Here is a 25631-nt window from a genome sequence, read left to right on the forward strand (position 1 = left end):
TCCCCTCTTTCCCTCCTTCCCACTCCTTCTCATTCCCCTCCTAACACTTCCCAGTCACCCCTCATCCTTCCCTAGTAGTTCCTCTTATCTTTCTCCTCTCAGGTGTTCTTAAATATTTTATTTATTTATTATATATGAGTACACCGTAGCTGCATTTAGACACACCAGACAAGGGCATCAGATCTCATTACAGATGGTTGTGAGCCACCATGTGGTTGCTGGGATTTGAACTCAGGACCTTGGGAAGAGCTGTCGGTGCTCTTAACCACTGAGCCATCTCTCCAGCCCTCAGGTGTTCTTAAACTTCATACATGAGACAAAACATGAGATCCTTGCATGAGGTCCCTCATACAGAACCTCTCTCTCCCCCTTCCCTTTCCCTCCTTCCTTCTTCCCTTCCTCCTCCCTTTCTTTCTCCTCCTCCTTCTCCCTCTCCCTCCCTCTTCCCCTTCCTACTCCCTCTTCCCGTCTCTCTACCCTGTACCGCACTCATTTCAAGTCTAAGATGCCTTTATCCTCTGTCCCAGTACACACCTCTCAACTCTACCAGTAGAGTCCAGGGGGTTAGTATCCCACCTAAGGACTCCTTGGAGATGCATGGCGGAGTTAGTCCCTGAGAGTCAGAGGGTGGGAAACAGTGGATAGATCCTGCTTCTTTTACCCCCCAAGAGAAGATGCAGTTGAGTTCTTGATGGCGAAGGCAGTGGTTCCTAAGGAGCTGCCACTGTGTGTTGGATCTCCTTGCTTCCCTGTCTCAGCCCATCACTGCTGTTTCCTGGGGCTACACTTCCTAATTAAATATTATTACCTCTGCCTCAGGCTCTGCTTTCTGACGAACTTATGCTAAGACACTGCATATTTAATTAAGATATGGTTAAATGAATAAGCTCTGAGTTCGGAGAAATGTGGTTTCTATCCTAGTGAGTTACTTAACCTCTTCCTACCTCAGTTTTATAACCTATGAACCGTGGAATAATGTCTACTTGAAGGTACTGTTATAAGTATTGAGGTTTAAATAGCCCCGGGTATGTTAGCCAATCAACTGTTAGTTGCCGTTTCTATTGCTAGGGTGGTGCAGGGTAAATAGTCCCAAATATCAAGATGGTGGTAGTGGCACTATACGTCAAGCCACAATTTCTCTATGCTTCACGTCCCAGTGAGACTTCATCAACCCATGGAGTAGGTAGACAGACCTTCACCTGTGACTTAACAGCTACTTCTAGCCAACTTGCTTTGCAGAGCTCAGTAAGAAGGGAGGCAAGACTAAGGGTGTGAGCAGCTGGCACAACATGGCAGCCCTGGGCACTGAGAGGAGACAGGCAAAGCTGCACACTCTCCAGGGTCCTGTGCACAACTGTTGGCGACCTCTACTGGTTGTCACTCCTGGGGCTTGTACCAGTCACAAGTTCTTTCAGGGTCTTTCCAAATGGTGCCTAGTAGGCTGAGCTACCCCCCCCCCCAAAACAATTTCATGGTGACAGAGTGGCACTGGTCTCAGGACTCCTGCAAAGAGAGGGATCTCAAGTTCTACTGCTCTGCTCAGAGTTGGATTCTTTTGGTGATGAATAGGATTGCTTTAGAGTGGAATCTCGGAAGGCTCTGGCTTTGGTCCTTAAGCGAAGTCAGGCAAGAGCTCACAGGAAGTACAGCAGGGAGGTTTCCAGGGTGGCACTGCACTGGTTTGGATGCCCTTGCAGCTGGCACCACTACAGTGCAAGCTTTTAGGTCATGTTTTGCTTGCAGAATTTTGTCACAGCTCATATTTGGCTTCTCCAACTGGTGCTCTCCCCGGATGAAAAAATTCAATAACTAAAGAAAGCAAACATTTGACCAGTTACTGAAACATGCTTGCAGTGAAAGACACGTTTTTTAAACTGTGTCGTTCAAACATAAGGTTTCTAAAGCAGCTTTTCCAAGGTAATAAACCACTATTTGCGAATTAGTCACTAAAGATACACTGTGTAGCTTGAGCTCTCTTTTGTTTGGTGTTGAATAATTCTATATATTTCAAGGCCAAATTTTCTTCACTTAGCTTAATTGTCAGTTACGTGAATGGAAAAATAGCATGCAACTAATTCCAATTTATTTTGCTTTGATATAGTCAAAAATTCATGCAGCAAGGAAGAAAAGGAGGTCAGACTATGATCTGACAACTTTTTCATTTTTGTTATTCGTGTTTTGCTATAATTGCTAGCATTTACCTAATGATTCAATTAAATTACAAATAAAATACACAGTTGTTGACATTTTCCTCATGAAAAGAAAATATAAAGTCTAGTATAATTACAGAGAATAAAAAGGACTTACTTGAACAGTTAATTTTTTGCATTTTCTGTGAAGTAATACCCTGTCTGAGGAGAACCTTTGTAAACGGGTTTAAGTTGATTCTGTTTTGGTCAAAGCTGCTTCAAGTGATTGCCTAGTTTTGAATTACTCTTCTCAAAGGCCAATCAGCTCTTATTATTCTCAAGGAGACCGGTTCTCCTCAAGTCATCAGGGGACCTTGTAGCTTTACTTGTTCTTATGTGTACCCAGTGCCATTTTTCTGCTCAGAATGGCCTTCATAATTGTGTGAGTGGATTGGTGGTCTGTCCACAGGTCTTCTATAATAAAGTAAGCTCAGAACTATTCATGATTAGAATGGATTTTGCAAAACTCATTAAATTATGTGGCACCGATGCTGGGGGGACCTCTTTCTTTCCTTTGGAACAGGATTTGTTCTAGAGAGTTGCCTGTTGTCTGGACAGATTCTTTTTTAGTTTGGCAGGTATACGTGTGTGTGAGGGGGGAGTATGTGTGTACATGTGTTCATGTGTATGCTTGGGATGCATATGCATGTGCTTTGTGTGGGACAGAGCTTGATATAGGGTGTCTCTCTCAATTCCTTTCCACCTTATTCACTGAGGCAGGACCTCTGGGAGAGCTCACAGATTACCAACTCGGCTAGCCTAACTAACCATCTTGTCCCAGGAACCCTCTGTGCTTTCCTTTTAAACACTAAGATTACAAGAGGAATGTTATTCCCGCTGGCCTTTGTGTGGGCGCTGGGGTGCTACACACCTTTCCTCACACTTGTATGGTGAGTCCTTTATCCCCTTAGCTACCTTCAAGCACTATGATCTGTTATTTTGAACCCTGAATCCATGATTGAGGTAGGGCTTCCAGGAAGACAAAACTGGTGACCACTGATGTTATGAGCTGTGTGTTTGTGTCTGTGTGTGAGCCTCAGGATTTCATCTGTAAAGGGGCAGCAACTCTGCCCGTTTGTTTTTTGAGGGATGTTAAAATGAAGCAAATTTTGTTTTTGGGGGAAAATATTTTATATTTTCAATATGAAAAAGAAAAAGTAGAAAATTATTTACCCAAGGGGTACATTCATGGTCTTCACTCTCTGGGCATATTTATTCACTGCTCTGTCTTTAAAATGGGCATGGTACTGATCTACCTCACATGGTTGATGAGAAGCACTTCTGATATCTGTTGGCAAGACACTAAAAACACCGAGAGGTATCTACAAGTGCTAGATCAAGATTTACCACTGCTGTTGAAGAGGTAACTTAGGGAAGACATACTGGGAACCCCTGCTCCTCTAATGTAAGGCAAAAGTCAATAGGACAAAACGGCAAACAACAGATTAGAAAAAGATATTTACCAGTCCTGCATTCCATAGAGGGCTAATATCATATATATATATATATATATATATATATATATATATATATAATATATGATATATAAGTTAGACTCCAGAGAACCAAATAATCCTATTAAAAAATGGGGTATAGAGCTAAACAAAGAATTCTCAACTGAGGAATATCAAATGACCAAGAAGCACCTAAAGAAATGTTCAACATCTTTAGTCATCAGGGAAATGCAAATCAAAACAACCCTGAGATTCCACCTCACACCAGTCAGAATGGCTAAGATCAAAAACTCAGGTGACGGTAGATGCTGGAGTGGAAGTGGAGAAAAAGGAACACTCCTCCATTGTTGGTGGGATTGCAGACTGGTACAACCATTCTGGAAATCAGTCTGGAGGTTCCTCAGAAAACTGGACATAGTAATACATGAGGGCTCAGCTATACCACTCCTGGACATATACCCAAAAGATGCTCCAACATACAACAAAGACACATGCTCCACTATGTTCATAGAAGCCTTATTTATAATAGCCAGATGCCCTTCAACAGAGGAATAGATACAGAAAATGTGGTACATCTACACAATGCAATGGAGTACTACTCAGCTACCAAAAACAATGACTTCATGAAATTCTTAGGCAAAGGGATTGAACTAGAAAATATCATCCTGAGTGAGGCAACCCAGTCACAAAAGAACACACATGGTATGCACTCACTGATAAGTGGATATTAGCCCAAAAGCTCGGTGAATACCCAAGAAAGAATTCACAGAAGCTCAAGAAGAAGGAAGACCAAACTGTGGATGCTTCAGTCCTTCCTAGGAGGGGGAACAAAATACTCATGGGAAGAAATACAGGGACAAAGAGTGGAGCAGGGACTGAAGGAAAGGCCATCCAGAGACTGCCCCATGCCATATGGGATCCATCCCATATGCAGCCACCAAGTCCAGTCACTACTGCTGATTCCAAGAAGTGCTTGCTGACAGGAACCTGATATGGATGTCTCCTGAGAGGCTCTACCAGAGCCTTACTGATACAGATGAGGATGCTTGCAGCTAACCATCGGACTGAGCACAGGGACCCCAATGAAGGAGTTAGAGAAAGGACTGAAGGAGCTGAAGGGGTTTGCAACCCCATAAGAAGAACAACAATATGAACCAACCAGACTCCCCAGAGTTCCCAGGGACTAAAGCACCAACCAAAGAGTACACATGGAGGGACCCAGGGCTCCAGCTGCATAAGTAGCGGAGGATGGCCTTGTTGGGCATCAATGGGAGGAGAGGCCCTCCTGCTGCTCTTAGTTTTAACTTGTGCTGGGACTCCCTGGTTAGGTGCTGCATTTGCTCCGATGCTGATGGTAATGGTAGTGATGATGATGGTGATTGTTTTACCAAACTGCTTCCACGCAGAGTTTTGGTAACTTTTCCTAGCAGGAGCTTATGAATTACACAGTGTAATATAATATATTTTGTAGAAAGACATCCAACAAAACTGGCCTTGGCTCGTTTCATGCTGTCCTGCATACCTTGCTGAAGTTTCCACTCGGGCCTCTCTTGTATATTATGCTTGAAATACTCTCCTTAGATGGTTCAACGGCTAAGAGTGCTTTCTGCTCTTCCAGAGGATGCGGGTTTGGTTCTCAGCAACCATGTCAGGAAGCTCACAGCCACCTGTAAGTCTAGCTCCAGGGAATCTGACATTCTCTTCTTTACTCTGTAATACATGTGCGCGTGCGCGCGCGCACGCGCACACACACACACACACACACACACACACACACACACACACACAGAGAGACAGAGAGACACAGAGAGGCAGAGACAGAGAGAAACAGAGAGACAGAGAAAGGCAGAGACAGAGAGAGTCAGAGAGAGGCTGAGACAGAGAGAGGCAGAGAGAGGAATATTTTTTAAACGAGTTCTGCCCTTCGAGAAGGATTTAGAATCCTCTATCACTACCATCATCATTTCCCACCAATTACAAAATAATTAAATAAACAAAAAATCTTAAGAAGCTTTTAAAATGTTGTGGAGCACTAGGAATTGCTTGTAAGTGGGAGCTGTCATTTCCATTTCCCATAATTAATTTGCAGAAAATACAGGTTGTAGACTCCTGGTGTCATCTCTTAATTTTCTTGGTGGCAAGTGGACTGCCTGCAAGCATCCTTATCCCAAAGGGGATTTGATAAAATGAAACCTCATTCTCGTTTCATTATAATGGATATAATTGCCAAAAAAATCATTTTACAGTCCTTAATACATCTTGAGTAATATCATTGAGTAATATCCTTCAAAGAAACCTAGAGGGCTTTAGAGGCTGGAAATTTTATTTGTAGGATATTGCACAGCTCTCGGATCTGTGGGGAAGATCTCAGTTGAGATCAACGCTCCCCAACGCGCTTCAGAGGTGCTCTCTCCACACAGTGAATGTGGCACTTTGCGCTGCTGAGATGCCTGGCATCGATGTGCCAGCTACCACCTCAGTCACCATCCCTGCTACACCACAGCCACTGTCCTTCACTGCTGCTACCGGTTCCACCCATCTCCAAGATTACCTGGTAATGGAGACTGCTGGGGTGGGGGAGTCCACCACTCGGAGGCTGAGAATTTCAGGGCTTGGCGTTTTCTGATTAGTTATGAGCGGTGGGGCTAGTGAATCATGTTCCTCTAGTCTTGGAAAGAGGTTGAGATATTAGGAGACCGGAAGGAATGGTGAAAATCCAGCCATGACATTAATAGAACCAGAGTCTGTAAGTTTGTGGATCTGATACCCTACATTTTCTCGGGGAGTAAACATCTAATATGTTTAGTCTTGAAAGGGTATGTTGTTTATTTTGATCTGCTGGGAATAAAGACCATTATTAACTGATGTTTTTAATGAATGCGCTCATATCTCCCATATGCATTGTCTATAGTGTATTTCCATTTAATGTGGCATTTAAATCCTTTTCATTGCATGATCGGGAAAAATAATTATCAGGGAAGCCAGAGGGAAAAACAAGACGTTTCTTTATTATTACCCATTGCCACGGTAGCCTGCTGGTCTTTTTTCCTTTACCCAGCAGAAGGTAGCCTTTGGTGCCGAGACTTTAACCAGTTCCATGTTAGCTGATTGTGTCACAGTGATTTCTACCCAACAGTGTTTGCTCTAAATCTAATTATCAATTACATGGCTCTCAACATTACTGCTGCTGCTGAAAGCTTTTTTCTTTTCTTTTCCTTCCTTCCTTCCTACCTTTCTTCCTTCCTTCTTCCTTCCTTTTTCTTTCTTTCTTCCACCTTCCTACCTTTTTTCTTCTTTCCTTCCTCCCTCCCTCTGTCTCTGTTCTCTCTCTCTCTCTCTCTCTCTCTCTCTCTCTCTCTCTCTCTCTCTCTCTTGCTTTTCCTGAGTATAGCGTCTAGCTCTACCAACACCACGACAACACACTGGCGACTTTTGCACACCAATAATGCTATTTGTAAAATTTACCAACAGTATTCCCCTGGGGGAATTTCATCAGATCCCAGTTTGCTGAGCTCTCATTTGAAACAGATTTTGAATTCTTTTTTTTTTTCCCCCCGGAGCTGGGAACCCAGGCCCGAACCCAGGGCCTTGTGCTTGCTAGGCAAGCGCTCTACCACTGAGCTAAATCCCCAACCCCAGATTTTGAATTCTTTCAGTGTGAAGATGCCTGATGCTGAGCAAATGGACCAGATAAAGAGGTCACGTGGGGTGCAGTGAGGATTGACTCCTCCGGTTTGCGTATTTGCTGATCAGCTCTTCTTGAAGATTTGAGAAGGAAGAAACTTTGGCTTTTCATCTAAAAGTGGGCTGCAGAGAAAGCTTGCAGCTTCTTCTCGATTATTCTTTATTGGCCCCCGACAGCTCGTCACATCTGCTAGGTAAGATGCTCAGCTAGGCTCTGTGGAAGTCTCCTTTTGAAACGGGAATAACTTACAAAGATGAAAACTCCAGTGTGGCTGGCTACTGTTTTCTTGTTTCCAGCTGCTGTTCTTTTGGGTATAATCTCCTGCCCTCGTATCTACCTGTATCTCAAGGAGAACCTAGAGACATGGATTCAGTCTAAGGGACCTAGCGCATAGTCTCTGCCCACTTCTCCTGTTGATGATTGAGAGAGGGAAGGACATTACCTGTGGGAATCTGGGCCTGGGCTAAGATGCTCTGTTGAAGCTGGGAGCCAGTTTGGCCAGAGGCCTCTCTTTGTGGGCTGCATAGAGAATGCACTTGTGTTTTGGACCCACAGAGTAGACACAGTATGACTGGAATGTCCTGCGTTAGCACAGCATCACTCGCCAAGGGCGGAGAGAGCTCCCATGGGAAGGGAAGGGAAGCTGTAGAATGGACTCGGGGATTTCTGCTATTGCTTTCGATGCTCCCGTCTGCTAATACGGATGGAGGGAAGGAAACAAAGACTAGACCGATGTGTATGCGGAAATGCTTCAGTCCCTCCATAACCTCTGTAAACTTGCTCACCTCTGGCTGTCTTTAGTGCTCCTTAACATCATTAGCTTAAGGGGCTTTGTGGCTAAATTCCAGTCACATAACATTTGATCTGGGTCCCGCCCCCCCCCCCCAAGACCCTAAGACAAGGAGATTATTTAGGTGATTCCAGAAAACAGATGAAGCAAAGAGGAGTGCAAAGCTAAAAAAGAGGGCATCAGAAAAAGGTTACTACGAGTTCAACCAGGAGTCTCCGCAATGATGCATGGGAGGAAGCGGGACGTGACCCACTGGCTACTATTCTTCATCCACTCGGAGCATTATCTTTCGGGCATTCTGTCTTGGCTCTCCTGTGCAGGCACTGAAGAGGGGCCTGACACGGTTGGTCACTGAGGAGGATTGCTGAGTCCCTGAAGCTGCTGGTGATCCACAGGCGAGCTAATGGGACCCTGGCTGTGAACCAACAGCATGTCCAAATGGGACAGAAGACAGTGTATCAGGCTCCTCTGTTAGATAGCTTTCTCTTTCAGATCCGCGTGCTGAGTTGATTTTTGTTTGTTTGTTTGTTTGTTTGTTTTTCCCCCTCTCACTCTGTCCCCACATAAGCACTGGGATCTCTGGGTCCTGGTCTATCAGCTCTGTGGGCTTGTAGTTTGCACCCGGCAAGTATTAGCTGCGGTTATTACAGTGGGTGGAGAACTGGGGTTTCTTGCCACTTAGACATTCTAGGTGTTCTCAGTTTGGTGTTTAGTCTTGCTATGTTTTTTGCGGTCTGGTCTCTCTCTCCATCATGCCTTCTGCATTTGACAGTGGATGTCTTCCCTGATCTCCACTCCTTCCCTAACAGTCACTGGTTGCCTCTTGCTGCATCACCCAGACAGGACCGATTTCAATAGTGAGGATAAAGCAGAAGCAGATTGCTTGTTAAAGATTTTTGGCATTGGGCATACAGTGGTATTAGTGTCCATGTTGGTTATATAATGATAATCTTTGCTGAGGTAAGCACCAACTCAATTCAATTCAGATCTAGTAAAAAAACTTACCGAGCACTTGCTGTTTTCCAGGGTCTATCCCTTGGGGGAGCAGCAAGTCACATAGCAGGGGTGCGGGGGGGGGCTCCGTTCTAGTGACATTTGCCATCAAAATAAATAGGAAAAAAATGAATAGGTGGAAATGAGCAGATGGAAAAGTAAATGAATTTTTAAAATTGTAATGATCTTCCTAATCACCAAGCGGTGAGGGATCCCCACCCCTGCTTTTCTCTGGTACTCAGGCCACACAATTCACATGATTAATGTCTAGTTAAGGAACTCAGAGTGCTTGACAGAATAAATTGAAGCTATTACAGTCCACCCAGTGAAGCCTAGCTTAAAAATATTTGGCTTACAGATCAATAACTCATAAGAACAAAACAACTTTATAAAAGTTACAGTCTGTGATCTGGGAGGGTACTAGGAGCCTGTAATAGTTACATGGGGTTATTCTGCCTGGGCAGATCCAGCAGAATTCCTTAAGTAGTGTGGTGGCCTCTGGGCTTCTAATAGTCATCATGGTTAAATGGGAGCATGTACCTGTGATTACTGATGTATATTATTAATGCTTTAGATGACAAATGAGATGGGCTCTTGGCTATTGATAAAATGTTTACTTTTTGAACAGATACGTGTGACTTGGTCAAAAGTGCAAAGTTTCTTTTCTTTCTAGAATATAAGAGGATCCTGCTATTGACTCAATAAATAGTAATCACATACTATATGTGAGGTACTATGTATTAGTACAAAGTATACCTCTATCTATCTATCTATCTATCTATCTATCTATCTATCTATCTATCTATCTCTATATCATCTATATATTTCAAAGTATATATAAAGTGTTGTGTTTTATAAAAATAGAGAAGGAATATGTCTGATGGATGTGTAGTTAGATGTCGGGGAAGGGCTCATGCTGAGACATCCCTTCCTGGAAAGACCAGCAACACACAACCTTATGGTACAGAATAGAGTTTATTCAGGGCATGAGGAGGGCAATTAAGGGAGGAGAGAGCGCGCGCGCGCGCGCGCGAGAGAGAGAGAGAGAGAGAGAGAGAGAGAGAGAGAGAGAGAGAGCGCTAAAAAGCAAGAGGGCAAGGAGGGGGCAAGGGGAGCCCCTTTTACAGTGAGTCAGGCACACCTGACTGTTGCCAGATAATTGTAGGTAACATTATGTATATATATATATATATACATATGTATGTACATAAATTATACACATAAAGTATACACACATACACATATAGGCACATATGACTTTGTAAACAAACACTTGGTAGTAGTTAGAATAGTGATGTACTAAATGTTTAACACATACTGTTTAAGCTGATAGTCATTTTGGTCTTGGGTAACTTTTGTCCCATTACCTCATGATTATTTTTCTCCTTTGGGTTTTGGGTTCAGTTTTAGACTCTGAGTGCTTATGTACTGGACCCCATAGCAAGTGTCTTTCTTTCTCTCTCCATTGTCTCTTACCAGAGGCTACTTCTAAGCACCACACAGAAGCAGACATTTAACAAGGTTGCAGTAAAAGCAACCTCCCTTTGAACAATGTTATTTGTTTTTCTTGTTGTTTTAGTTTTCTTTTGTTTTGTTTTTGTTTTTTGTTTTTTGTTTTGTTTTTTTTTTTTTTTGATGGGGGTCTTTGAGAGGCCAGATTGGTTTCAAACTCACTGTGTGGGCAAAGACCTTAAATTTAGGTCCTCCAGCCTCCAAGTCTGGTGTGCTGGGATTAGAGAAGTGTCTAGGCTACCATACCAGGTTTATGCTGTGGTGGGGATCGTCCGATTCAGGACTTCATGCATCCTAGGCACAATATGAACTGCAATTGCGCCCCACCTCCAGATGCCTTTAGGCAACTGTTGAATCAAGTAAGCCAACAGGAGAGGTCGCTGATCAGAGTCTTGTTAAGAGTTTGAAGTGAGGAAGAGTTCTATAACAAGCCTAGAGATTCTATGCAAAACCAGTTCTCAAGAAACTGCTGGGCAGTGGACCGTACTTGGCAGATGCAAGGTTAAATATAACCAAAGCATCACAACTTACACACAGATCCCTGAACCCTGGCCACCCGCAATGCCTGCTGGGCACGCCTGCAAACCTGAGTACTGTTTGCACACACTCCCTCACCCCACCCCCAGGGGCCCGCCCCGTGCCTTCTTCAGTCGCCCCAGTGCCTGATCCCCGAGACGCAGATGTCGCCAGGTGCGTTGGGATGCCCCACCCTCTCCCGTTGGAGAGCAGGCAGACCGGTTCTACTTGTCTTGGTCGGATGGAGACAACAGACGAACTACACACGACTGGAGGCGGGCGAGGCCCCGCTGTCTCCTCCCTCGCATCCTTCTACCCTCTCTCTGAACTTTTCTACCTGACATCCCCGAAGCTAGCTGAAAGCGAGTGCCCAGCCCAGCAGCGTGCCGAGCACTGTCTCCAGTGACGGCTGCGAAACTGTTCAACTCCAAACACAAACACCAGCCACTGACGTGTTTTAAGAAACGCTCCAGTTGGATGAGTGCGCAACCAAAACAGACCGACTGGGGAGGCAAGGAGGGAATGCAAGCAATTGGCCCAATTCGGTTGGAGCAGCGGGGCTCGTGTTACACTCCCTTTGCCAGTTAGCGTCGTGGGCGTTTGTTGCTGTGTTAATTACAGTTCTTCCCGGAGTCGGAGGCGAGAACAGCCCTCGTGGAACCGTTTCAAGTGGAACGCTCCACCAGGAAGCAAACAACTGCTTTCCTGCCCAGCTGGGAGGGATTCCACCCCGCGGCAGCGAGAGGCGGGGCTGTGGGCGCGTCCTGCCGGGCTCTGCGCACGCGCACCGCCGGGCTGAGCGCACCTGCCTGCGGTTAGCATCGGGCTTGCTACCCGCTCCAGCGGCGCCCGGGTGCGGCGGAGCCAAGAAGGTGCAGCGGAGCAACGGCTTCTTTCCCCACGGACAGGCCGAGTGCTCCAGGGAGCCCGTGCTTTTTTTTTTTTTTTCTTTCCTGCTTTCTTGTTTTCTCTGGAGTTCCCTAGGGAGTCAGTCCTGTTTTATCTTTTCGTGGGTGGCAGGAGGACAGGAACAGGTGGCTCCGAAGGAATCAGGGACAAACCCAAGATAGCGTGGCAGGGTGGAAAGTACGCGGCCTTCCAGACACAGTGAACTGTGTCCAAACTCGCTGCCCTTCGTCAAATATGTGACCTTGGGCAAAGTTGTTTCACTTTTTCTGAAAGTAGCCTCGCACGCACGTAACTTCACAAGAGGAGGTGCTTGTTTGTGCTATGAACTCTATTGCCGGAACACAAACGTCACTATATAAACGTCACCTGCAAAGAAGTACGCAGGGGCTGGGCATGTAGTTCGGTTGGTAGACTGCTTTCCTAGCAAGCACTCTGCTTTGGGCGTGGGCCTGAGCACCACGTAAAAATCCCCAGTCTCTCAGCGGGAGATCAGGAGTTCAAGGCCATCCTTAGCGACACAGAGGGCAGCAAAAGCAAAACACAAAAAACCTTTTAATGTTGTCATTCTACACATGAGAAAGCTATTTCCTAGAGACGTTAACGAACACACACACACACACACACACACACACACACACACACACACTCCTATAGCTGGTATTTTTGTTTTCATGACTGTGGGATATAAACAACAAACTGACTCTAGCTGAGAGCAATGTGTCCTCTATTCATCGGAGAATGAAGGGGCAGAGAGGAAAAGGTCTTGGTGACTACCTACATCCAGCCAAGGCAGCAATAGGAAATAGGACACGAATGCCAGCATCAGCTTCGCCAATCTGTTATAGCCCACACATACTTAAATACCCTAAAAATTACGTAGGCAAAGTGTTGGCTCAGCAAGGAGGGGGGTGGAGCTTCGAGTGGTCACATACCTGCCCCATATTGTTTGCTACAGTTCTGACTTGGCAGAGTTCCTCCATTTCAGAAGAATGTTTTTCACCCCTTACAGTGCTATTCGGGAATCTTACGAATAGAATTCTTGGAGTCAATTCAAAAACTGCAATCCAAAAAACCATGGTGTTCACTTGAAACTGCCACTTATGCACACTTAAGGCCTGGCATAGACACCTAACATAATACATGGAAAGTGCTTTGGAATAAAAACACTAGTAATGGTATTTTAAAAGGATACCATCCATATCTTGATTGTAATAATGTTCCCGAGAAATTTTTGTCATTAACGTGTCACTCTCAGTTGCGTGTCGTTCTTGGTAAAGTCGTATTCAGAACGGTTGCAGGGACAGGATAGGAAAGGCTCCGCCCAGAAAACAGGTTATACTGGGCAGGGCATAATCTCCTCCTACAAGAGCAGTTGAGGTAGGAGAAGGTATTTGGGTTCTAAAGAGAACAGCTTGCTCCGTTTTCACAGGGACAGTCAATGTTAGTTCTAGGGATAGTTTAGATCTGGCTGAGGATCTGTAATCAACCTGCCCCGAGTCGGCTGCCTTCATTGAGGATCAGTACAAGGGCCGGGAGAGGTGGCTCAGCGGTTAAGAGCACTGACTGCACTTCCAGAGGTCCTGAGTTCAATTCCCAGCAACCACATGGTTGCATCACAAGCATATGTAATGGGATCTGATGCTCTCTTCTGGTGTATCTGAAGACAGCTACAGTGAACTCAAATATATAAAACAAAGATCAGTATAGGTTTGATGGCTTATAATAACCAAATTCACCACCTTGCATTTCCATAGGTTAGAAATCTGACACAGATTTCTGTCTTATTGTGTGAGGCTGTAGGCCAAATTCACTTCTTAGTCTTCCAAGGGCTTTCAGTTCCAGAGGCACCTTCCTCCCTCTGGAGAATCAGCAATGACATCTCAAATCCACACATAGCATCGTCCTGAGAGCTATCGATTGATTCCCTCATCCTCTTCTTAGGAACCCATCCAGGTAGCTGGATAAAAAAACAAGAAGGATGATTTCCCTATTTTAAGGTGCCCTGATTAGCATTAGGGAGTCAATTGCATCCCTAATGCCTCTTCAAAATTTAATCTACTGTATCTATAGGTTCCTGGGATTAGGATATGGATATCTAAGGGGGCCACACATTCTGTTCATTTTGGTATCACTGCATTCGTCAATTCATAAACATATACAAAAATACTTCCTCCGTAAAGGCACAATTAGCAGGGTTTACAGGTCCCCCAGCTCTGTCCCCTACTAGGTTAATTAACTAGTTAGGTTAATTTTGGGCCAATTATTTTATCCTTTTAACCTGCAATGTCCACGTCCCCCATGAAGTGAGGGTAATGACAGTAACTACCTTATTGGATTGGTGTTTTAATTAAATAAGATAATGCTAAAAAAAATAGCATTGTGCCTGTCAATGGGCGAGCACTTATAAGTTTTAGGCTGTTCTTATGTGTCATGAGGATTATACAGTGTCTGCCTTCATGGAGTTTGTGGAGTAAGACACACTCACAGGAATGCTTGTGGAATGAGACAACGTGTAGGAATAAGCAGTGAAAACTCTAAGAAGATGTAGTACTTGCCAGTGAAAGAAGTAGATGTAAGATATTCCCGACCATCAGGAAATGCCAGGAATGGATGGAGCAGGTTGATTACAGAAGTAGGAGACAGGCTGGATTTCGAGAGGCGAAGGGGGAAATGTTGGGCACGGGAGCTCTCGTTATATTGACAAGGTGGCAGGAAATGGGCTGACTTAAGCGTCATCTTGTAGGATGGAGAGTTGCACCAGGGTGTCCATTCATTTGTTTCCACACTTCCTCAGGATGTTTAGGGGAAGAGTGGATGATCAGACACAGGGCCTGACTGTGGAGACTTAGGGTGCTAGGCTGTAGAGTTGAGACGTTTCCTGTGGTCGTAGGGAAGCCCTGGAACGTTTTAGAGCAGAGCTGTGTTCATAAGAGCAATGCTTAGGAAGGTTAGACACAAAGAACGGCAGCAGGAGATCTGTTGTGGCCCCCGTGATAGTGGCTGAAGGAGAAGTGATGGCGTTTGGCTTGAGAAAGGGGAATGGATGCCGGAAACACAAGAGCAGAGGGCCTTGGTGCCAGTTTAGATTGGGGATGGAGGGATTGCAAACCCCTGGAAGGTTGGTGGCAGCAACAATAGAAAGGAGATGAGCTCAGCTTCTATTTTCCCGTTTGAGTAAGGTGTTGACAGGTTGTCCAAGTAGCCTGTGTCCTGCAGGCCACTGGGCATGTGCATGTGGAAAGTGAGATGGATGTTATTGTCTTAGTCAGGGTTTGTTCCTGCACAAAACATCATGACCAAGAAGCAAGTTGGGGAGGAAAGGGTTTATTCAGCTTACACTTCCACATTGCTGTTCATCACCAAAGGAAGTCAGGATTGAAACTCAAGCAGGTCAGGAATGAGGAGTTGATGCAGAGGCCATGGAGGGATATTACTTACTGGCTTGCTTCCCCTGGCTTGCTCAGCTTGCTTTCTTGTAGGACCCATGACTACCAGCCCAGGGATGGCACCACCCACTATGGGCTGGGCCCTCTCCGCTTGATCATTAATTGAGAAAATGCCTTATGGCTGGGTCTCAGGGAGGCATTTCCTCAAGGGAGGCTCCTTTCTCTGTGACAACTCCAGTCTGTGTCAAGTTGACACACAATCATCCAGTACAGTTATCATGGCTGGATGATGAAGCTTGAAAACCATTCACAGGGAGGTGGTGGCTATGATCCACCACCACTACCATTCCCAACCCTTTATCACCAAACCCTCTTTATTGCCCACACTGGTGGGTCCCTGATAGAATCCTTCGTCTCTTCATTCCACCGTTTCTCCCCATTCCTTGTTCTGAGCTGAACTTTGTCCTTCCCAAGTTCGAATGTCGAAATCTTATCCCCTACTGCCTTAGTATGCGGCTGTATTTAGAAGGAGGGTCTCTATCAAAGTAACTAAAGGTAAAATGAGGTGAGCACTAATCCCCTGACCTGTGTTCTTATCTGAAGGGTTTAGGACAAAGACACACACACCAAGTAACAACCATATGAAACCAAGAGTTCGGGACAGTGAGAAGTTGTTGAAGCCACTCAGTTTATGGTACTTTGTCTCAGTGGCCCTAGCAAAACAATAAGCTTCACGGGGGGCCATGGCCTTTTGGGATCCCACACACAGGAGCTGATACCACTCCAGAGTACTCAGTTGTTCCAAGGCTTACATTTCACCGGGCCTGTTGCCTTCCGTGTCTAGAATGTCCTGGGTTGCATTTGATGGTTTTGAGAAATATTGTTTTCAGTGAATGGAAGCAGTGATGTTCTTTATCTTGGGAGACTGTGGTGCTCAAAGCTGGGGATAGGGTGTGGGTCAAAGAAGCCTTTTGAGTGTGAGGCTTACAGCTGTTAGTTGACTGTCCCGCCACCTGTTCAGAAGGCTGGCTCTGCCAATGGATCGCTTCACGTGCTGGGCTTTCTTCTGAAGCCATGCTTGGGACAGAGAGGAAGGAGCTCATTCAGATTATAAAGTAACACTTTGTTGCACTTAATTAACTTGGGCTCTTAATAACCATTCTGAATCTTATTTGGGTCTTGTTTTTTTTTAAGATACAAAACAAAGTATCATGAGAGGGGAAGGCTAGGTTTGCACTTAAAGTAGCCTGTGGAGAAAAACAAATCCAGCCACACATGCACACAACCACCCATACGGGTGGAAGAGAATGGCCAGTGCTTAGAAATCCTGAATCCTGTCAGTGCAGCTGGACGGGTTCCAAGCCCTGCCTTGTAGACTTGGGTGACAGTGAGATATTCAGATGAGGACCATGTCCTCAGTGACTTCTTTGTTCAATGGAGCTGGCCTTTATGATGTATTGAAGCAGTGTTTTGAGAAAGACGCTGATGAACTAGTTTCCATCTTCCCCTAGGACGGTGAATGAGAGCCCTGAGTCTTGGAAAGAGCACGCTAGCAAACGCCATTACTGACTAGGCTGTTCTCTAACTCCCTCTTCTGGGAGGCTGTGGTACTATGCCGAGTTGTTTTCAGTTCCACCAGTGGAATGACTGTTCTTGTGCCCAGTCCTATCAATAGATGGGGACTTCCCCAGGACACGTCTCATGTCTCATCTGTCTTTGTCTCTGATTCAACTTCTAGCTGGCATCAGGTATCCCTCAGTGACTGAATAAAGTAGCAGGCTAACCCTTTGTCCTTTAAAAATGTTCTGGTGTTTCCCAGAGACTGACTCTCTCTCTCTCTCTCTCTCTCTCTCTCTCTCTCTCTCTCTCTCTCCCTCTCCCCTTCTGTGTGTGTGTGTGTGTGTGTGTGTGTGTGTGTGTGTGTGTGAGGGGGGAGAGAACTATGCAGAACTACTATTGAAAATGACTATGGTGGTTGTATACAAGATTCTATCTATCTATCTATCTATCTATCTATCTATCTATCTATCTATCTATCTATTTTTCAAAACAGGTGAAGCCCTGACTGGCTCAGAACTTCGTACAAAGACCAGACTGGCCTGATACTTAGAATGACTTTCCTACCTCTGCCTCCAAAATGCAGGTGTTACACTCACGTATATTTCATTATTTGGGATAGTAAGAGGCATGTGAATAGTGTATTTGAGTATCCAGCCTATAGTTAACAATTAAGACACACTGACATACAGACAACCTAGGGAATACAAGTCTTCCATAGAATTTACAGGCTGGTCAGAAGCACAGGTTGAACTCACACTTTTCTTCATTGATTTCTATCTCATGTCAGGAGCTCTGTAATGCTGTCATTATATATATATATAACTAATAGGAATCTTGTTTCCTGAGTTTTGCACAAGGGGGACCTTGGATGCATAGACACTTCTGCATTTAGTCAACCGCATTGGTAAATTTCATTGTATGTCCTTGACACTAGCTGAGGTACAACAGTGACAAGGCACAGAGAAGCCTTACGCTCATGGGGTTTGCCTGCTAACCAGAAAGTGAAATCCAGGAGGTAGAAGGATGGAGCATGGTGCTGTCAATGTGGAGAGTAGGTCTGTGCCCAGGACAGGTCTCCAGCACACCCGTGGTGGGTGCACTGAGAAATAAACACCCTGTGCAGAGTGTTGGTTCTCAGTGCTATGTCACAGCAGCCGGAAGGGTGAGGTTATACTTGTTCCCCGACAGTAAGCACACGGTTCCTGGGAGCACGTTGGAAATAACCAGGGAGGCTCCTCGGAGCAAGTGTGATTACCCGAAACACAAGGCTTGATTAGGTGTGCAGTAGGTTCAATCAAAAGGGAGGAGGAAGGAAAGGCAGAAGGAACAAAAAGCACAAAGGTACAGAGGTGAGAACTAATGTGTCCCTTAAGAATGAATTCTGTCTGGGCTTTTGAGGGAGACATGAGAACGGGAGGGCAACCTGGGGTAGCTCCTGTGGGTTGTCAGTATGACTCAGTGTTGAGGCAACCAGAAGAGGACTAAGGAAAACCTGGTGTGAACAAAGTATAGGCAGGTGTGGGGTCTAATTCACCATCTCACAACCAGAAAGAGGAGACGTGGAATTTACAGCCATGTCCAATCCGACTCTGGAGCTCACCTGCGACCCCCGCCCACCACACCTGGAAACGCCCGGAGAGGTGATTTCTCTCCCTTACCTCACTGGAACTTTTTCTTTCAGGATCTCCCCGGGGCTGCAGCAGGCCCGGAGGAAGAAGACACATTCTTTCCTGTTCCTCCTCTTCCCCTTGCCTGGGTGGTGTGGCACTTCTCCAGAGCTGTTTTGCAGTAGCCCTCAAGTTCCTGGGTCACTGCTCCTGTCTTCCCTCTTGTTCCTGGGGTTAACATTGTTTCCTGTAAGTCTGTGCCAGGCCTGCTGGTGTGTAGACGCTGCCTGTTCCACTACAACTGGGGGCTTTCTATTGTCCTCCAGAGAGCAGGCAGGCAAAAGCACCAGCTTCCTGCGTGGGAAAGGAGCAGGTGCTGGGTGGCAAAGAGAAGCAGCTCTGCGTCTTCCCTGTGTGTTCTTGCTGGATGGGTGTGAGCGCATATGCGTGGACTTGTTTCACATAGTTTCCCTGTGTACCACCTTGCTGAATGGTTGCCGATGCTTAACTAAATATATGCACGATTTCATATTTTGGGACCTTAAAATGTTAAAAATGCCTCTGCATTAAATGTCTACTCTTTTTTTTTTATACTTTCAGTGGAATGGCTGGATTTATCATTTTCTTTGCATACTGTATAGCAGCTAAGGGAATGGTCTCTCTCCCAGACTTCTTCAGTTCAAATGACAATTCTAACAGCGTTCACCTGGGTGACATTGGGCAGTGTGCTTGACATGTCTGTGCCTCCATTTTTTTCCTTATCTGAAAGAAAGAAATACCAGTAATAGTACTGGCCTTGCAGCGAAGGGATTAAGCGAGTTCATTTGGCGACGTGCTTAGAATGATAGCTGGCACACAGTAGGTGCTTTATAAGTGTCCAGCTACTGTCATTTTTTCATTTAGCGTAAGAAGTCTGCCTGCTTGCCTACCTGCCTGCCTGCTTCCTAGCTTTCTGTCTGTGGGTCTGTATAGCTGTGCACCATGTGTGCAGGTACATGGAGGTCAGAGGTCAAAATCAGCTGCTCTTCGCCTTAGTGTTTGAGACACGGTCTCTCATTGATAGCGGAGCTCATTGATTTGCCTAGGTCGGTTGGCCAATGAGCTTTGGGGTCCTGCCTGTCTCCCTGTCCTAGCGCTAGGGTTACAGAGTTATGACTTTCATATGAGTGCAGGAGAGCCAGACTCAGGAGTCAGTCACCCACGGAACCATGTCCCCAGCCACCATCCCCCTTCTTTTTCTTTTTGAGAGTCTAGTTGTCAGTTCCAGATAGATCCCTAGGAAAGCCTCAGGAGGGATAAATCATGCTGCCCTTTATCCGGAGCATTGTTAAAGCTGCCACCACAAAACAGATGACGATGACACAAGACCTTCCTCGGGATCAAAGCGGGAAGGCACAGCTCTGCTGGGCTAAGTTTAGGGGTTGCCCGGAGCGTTTGCAAAGGACAGAATAATATCCCGCGTGTTAGCACATGCCACATCCGTCATCCCCAACACCCTTCAGGGCAGCGCAGTAGCACGCAGCCCAGTGCAAAATGCAGAAGTGCGAACAAGTTCTTAAATGTAGGCAGTGCGCCCTGAACAGCAACGCTACAGTTCTCCCCAAGTCACAGAGAAGGAGACTGGCGGGACACTGGTGAGTATCGCTGTGCCCATTTTTTTTTAAACGCAGTCAGACTGTTACAATTTTGAAGTGGTCCTTTCATGGTCAGTTCATCAAACCAAAGACCCCAGCCCCTCAGCCTAAGAGCCTCTAACACAGAGGTGAGTCTTCTTGGCTTCAGGAACAGCTCCCACCACAGGGCTGCTGCACAGGTGAAGGAGAAGCCCGCTTCCTTCTTTCTCTAGCAGAGGCTACTGTAAGCAAGGTCTCTGTCGCCTGCACAGCCTGGGAATGTGCAGGTGACTGTGAAGACAGCACTGGAGGGACAAGAATGGGCATATGGTCCTCATTGGCACAGCATAACAACGTAATTAAAAGTGTCTTAAAATGCAGAAAGCCCCCAAACTGTAAAGTATATCATAGTAGATGTCAAATTAGCATTTTTCTGCTTCTTTTTAACAATGCCATAATCTCATTAATCCACAGACGGAATGAAATGCACCGACTCCAGCCAGTTGGCCGGACATATGTTGCACATTGGACTGGCCATTTGGCTGGATCCGATTAAAGTGGAGAAATTACATTTTTTTGGGGGGGGCGCTAAACACAAATCTGGACCTGCTTATTACTTTTGTCCTCCCTTTTTAAAGTGATGGGTTTGTAAGTGCCAAAAATTCAGTACCAACTTGAGTTTGAAAGAAAAAAAAGAAAGAAAGAAAGAAAGCCTATAAAGAAAGCCACCGAGAAAAGGGACAAAGGATTGAGGATGGGCATCCAAAGCCGGTTTTGAAGGGGTGGGCTACGTTAGAAGGCCACACGCGCGCGCCGACAGTGTTATACACTAGAAACACCAGAATCTGCTGGCGGTAGCTCAGCTGTGGGCAAGGGCGCTCAGTTGATTAACATTTTATTTGGAATGTTATATATTATCAAACCATTTAGCATACCGCTTTGTCCTAATCTTTTCTTAACAAAAATGATGATTAAAAATCTTCCCAATTTTCTCAAAAGCAGAACACATGTATTTGGTCTACCCCTCATGGCTATAGTCACTAATATGTGCCGAGTATTGACACATGATCAGGACATTGTCCTAAACATTACAAGAATACACATTTGAATGTGATCCAATGAAGTGCTCGGGCAAATTCATAGCTAGTTCATGGCCGGGCCAGGAGTGGCATCTTGTGGAAGGTGTCAAGCACAGTGTGGATGTACAAGGAAACAGCTCCTACATCCAGGGTATGCTTGTTGGAAGGGATAAGTTAGGTTGGGGTTAGAATCGCCTGCAGGAAAAAGGCAGCATTTGAAAAGATAGAGGTAGGATTCTCACAGGCAGAGTCGAGAGGGAGATTTGGCACCTCCGGCCTCAGGCTTGGGATGTTGGCAGGTTCAGGGAGGGAGATGGGTGCGTTGGAGGATGAGTTTGAAGAAGCAGATGGCAGTCACCATTTGGTGCTTGGGATTCAAGCAGATCAAGGGGCATTCGGGGCAGTCACCAGCTTCTGCAGTCTTCTGCATGGAAGAACGGCAGAACCTGAAACCGTCTTTTAGGGGGAGCCTCTTGGCAGCGCGCAAACCTCAGTGTGTTGGGGAGAACGTCCTTCTGGAGAGATGCTGGCAGATCAGGCAAGATGTGGTGCAGCCTTCACTGAGGAAACAAAGGTGGGGTACAGGTAGGGTGACAGCAAAAGCAGAGACCACTTGGTGAGGTAACAGGATCAGAAGGCCTCAAAGGGGATCATTTGACAGCAATAACTGCGGGTAGGAGGCTGCTGGTGACACAGAGCCCTTTGGTGGGTTGAACAATTGACGAAGACGTGTGTTCAAAAACCAAGCCTTTCAAAAGAGCATGCTGGCACCCAGAAGGCAGAAACAGAGAATCTCTATTAGTTTGAGACCAGTCTGGTCCACTTAGGCAGTTATAAGCCAGCCAGAGTTACACAGTGAGTCCCTGTCTTAAAAGTAAACAAAAACTCTAAAAACAAAAAAACAACAAAAACAAATAAAAACAAACAAAAACAACACCTCCCCCCCAAACAAGACCCTCAGACTAAAAGAATGAGACTGTGTTGGGACCAGGATGGGTGTGGCAAGATGGAGGCCTGGCCTCATGTTTTAAGTTGTTCAACAGCGTTTCTCTGAAGCTAGACATTCCTTTGACCTTTTCATAGAAAGACAAGAAAGCTCACAGGAGGACCAGAAGTCAAAACTGCCCCCTGGAGCTGACAATGCTATCGTATCCCCCCATGATGGGCAGGATGCTTTTTCCAGATCTGAACGTGGACCTCTTCTATCAGCAGTCTCTCCTCAGAGGGGCTGGAGAGACTTGGTCATAAGAGGCATGAGCCCTGAGAGAGCTCTGTATGGAATTTGAAAATTAAAGAATGTGGTTGGTGTGTGTGTGTGTGTGTGTGTGTGTGTGTGTGTGTGTGTGTGTGTTCAGGGCCATGAAGGTAGAGGGTTTCCCTGTAGAGAGGGTGCACTTTTGACCTATGCTCCAAACCCAGAGTTCACGGAGGAACACGTTTCAGTTTTAGGAAAGATGGAAGCCGGTTAATTTCATTAATCCCTCTTTTTGCAGCAGTAGAATTTTCTAAACGGAAATGAGACCTCTGAGACTCTTGGCATAGAAACGGTAAATTAGAAATCTCTCCATGAATACTTCTCTGCGTTTAATTAAATGGCAGTCTCTGGGGCTTAGCAGCGTATGGAGTAATAAACCCATCACACAGAACGGCTAAATATGTGGACTTTGGTCCACATTCATTTCATTCATAACAAGATGCTAGGTGCGTGGGGACACTCAGAATTGACTGTTGATGAAGAAATATTTCTAGCAATTTTTCTCTCTTAGAATTGTGACTCCAATCTAAACAAATGTGGGGTAAACCTGTTTACCTGAGTTTTGCTCAAAGCTGTTGGATTCACGTGAACTCTTTTTTCTCCCATTGGGGATGAGGGTGCTGACGGGAAGAGCCCCTCTCTCTGGTGATGAAGACCCCCGGTGCTGCTTCTAAATTGCCCTGTAACTCATGACTAATGACTGAGGAAGAATCTGACAAATCAGTAAGGTCCGTTTCTAGTCCTGTGAGCTTTCGTGGGGATTTCTATAAGAGCAGGGGGGTCAGAGCTCATGACTGGGGCCCTGGAATTTCATTCATTTAGGAAACACCTGTGCACTTCTTCACAGAGAAGAATCTTCTCTCAATGATAGGCTAGTGAAGGTGTACATGCGTGCTCGTGTGTGTAAATCGCATTTCCATCTTACATTTTTTGGGTTAAACTGACTATAATAAACAACAAAAATTCATCCTTTTAGAAAGTTTTGCCTATTTAGTAACAGCTTTTAAAACTTCATATACTTAATTTTTTTTTAAAAGACAGGTCTTTCTGTGGACCCAACTGGTCTCAAACTCACAGAGATCCTCCTGCCTCTGTCTCCTGAGTGCTGAGATCACACCCACGAGTTACCACCATCTGTCTCTCACATTTTTTAAAAAGACCTCTCTTTCCACACTTCCTACCTATTATAAAGGAAAGGAATGAATAGACTTCGTTCTGTAGGTGACTAAGTTTAACACACCCGACATTAAGTGAGTTCCTATCACCCTGTGACTTCAGTGGCAGAAAGTATCTGGCTTGGGAGTGTCTAGTCTTGAGATCTACTCCAGTCTGATATTGCTCCTTCTCTGATCACCTTTGTCAGGGCTTCTAGCCCTTCTTTGAGCCTCAGTTGTCTTGTATATAAAATGGGAACGTTAACAGATCAAAGAAGGCACGGTGGGGCTCTGAACAATGTCATGTACTTACCTGATGCCCAGTAATCGTTAGTAGTCATTATCACCATTCTCAGCAACTGAAGGCCTCTCCAGGCCCGTGTGCTTCGATGGGCTCTCACCAGGCCACCGGGGTACCTAGGTGATGTCAGAGATGTGTTTCAGGGGGTAGTCTTAGCAATGACTTTCTCATTTCCATTCCCTTCTAACTCTGTTCAAGGTTTGCTTGGATCACACTTGGGTTAGAGAGGCCTCCTCAATGTGCTGTGGGCACAGCTCTTGCTGCCTCTCAGACAACAGTAGCATCAACAGTAACGTTGAGCCTGGGAAAAGTGCAGGCTCTGAAGCCAGACAGGGTAGTTTGGAATCACAGCTCCACACTGTAGGATTTTATAAAATCCCCTTCACGGGACTAGCTCTGCACAGTGATTCCAGGCCTGGCTGCAGGAGGAGGGCTGAGAATGTCAAATCTCTTATTCTTAGACAACTGTCCTCAGTCTCCTCATCCAGAAAGAGGGTTAATGATAATCTTCACTTCACAGAGCTAGTGTGAGGACTAACATAATACCAAGTGATTCTGTATTAAGCGCTCAGTTAAAAAATGTTATGGGGTGTGCCTAAAGAATTTCCACAAACCCAGATCAAGTGTCCTTCGGTCAAAATTCTTAGGGCTAAAATTCTTTCATATTAAAATGGCGGCTGGGGGTATTTTCTCATGGATAATGAAATACCTTGGGGATGAAATTGAAGTCTAAGTATGAAATCCTGTTGTTTTCCATACACCTCCTCTGCATAGCCTGAAGATCATTTTACAGAACACTTTCACTGTGCCTGCATTGTTACAGCGACCACATGAAATCAGGTGTGAAATTTTCCAGTCACGGTATCATTGTCAGGACTCAAAAAAAATCAATTTGGGGTGCTTTTGAGATTTTGAGTTAGAAGTCCTGAACCTGTGTTACTCTTACCACATGACCGCAGGCCAGTTACTTAAATGTCTAGAGGCTCAGTGTTTTGCTTTTTAACCTGGAATTGGAAAAACAAAACAAAACAAAACAAAAAGCCCAACTTGTCTCACCAAGCCAGATGGGATAGACGTGTACGTGTGTAGAGGACATGAGACAGAGTGGGGTCTCAGTGAAGGAAAGATCATCGTTATCAGAAACTAAACATGCTGGAGAGACTTCACTGGCCCCAGCCTCCCGGCCGCCTGCTTCCTGCCTTTCATGTCATGCCCAAGTTGAACCACACTCCCCACAGAATTGACCTGTTTCCAAGTGGATTCCGTTCCAGGTATTGCCGCGCAACCAAACCCCTGCCTAGACTCAGGCCTGCGTAATTGCTCCGCACACAGACATTACTCCCAGGGCCCCAGAAGAGGCCTGGCCCAGGAGGCCGCTATATTTGATTTCTGTAGGTCAACAAACAAACATCTGAAATTAAATAAGCATGTTAGTCATGGCAGGTTCAGGTTGCTGTAATTAGCTTCTGTCTGGCCTGCTGGAGCGGCAGCCGGCCTCTTCTTCCCACTGCCTGTGCAACAAGAACACACCGGGCCCAGGGCTCTGGGGCTGCCGCTGTCCAAAGCTGTTGACGCTGATGCTCCAGGACAGATGTTGGCAAGGCCTCTTCCTGTGGTGGAGGAGGCAG

General features: G+C 45.6%; 2 long non-coding RNA genes across 2 annotated transcripts; both read right to left on the reverse strand.

The window, feature by feature from the left end:
• Positions 1-16105: 16105 nt before the first annotated feature.
• LOC103691481 (uncharacterized) lies at positions 16106-19017 on the reverse strand. The gene is made up of 2 exons (XR_015671170.1): positions 18653-19017; positions 16106-16511 (listed from the first exon to the last, which is right to left on the reverse strand). It is a non-coding gene; the product is annotated as an uncharacterized LOC103691481 (long non-coding RNA).
• Positions 19018-21094: 2077 nt separating this feature from the next.
• Positions 21095-25523, reverse strand: LOC134485852 (uncharacterized). The gene is made up of 3 exons (XR_015671171.1): positions 25249-25523; positions 24016-24119; positions 21095-21853 (listed from the first exon to the last, which is right to left on the reverse strand). It is a non-coding gene; the product is annotated as an uncharacterized LOC134485852 (long non-coding RNA).
• Between the last annotated feature and the right edge of the window lie 108 nt (positions 25524-25631).

The sequence above is a fragment of the Rattus norvegicus genome, chromosome 2 (assembly GCF_021556685.1).
Source record: "Rattus norvegicus strain SHRSP/BbbUtx chromosome 2, alternate assembly SHRSP_T2T, whole genome shotgun sequence".
Lineage (NCBI taxonomy): Eukaryota > Metazoa > Chordata > Mammalia > Rodentia > Muridae > Rattus > Rattus norvegicus.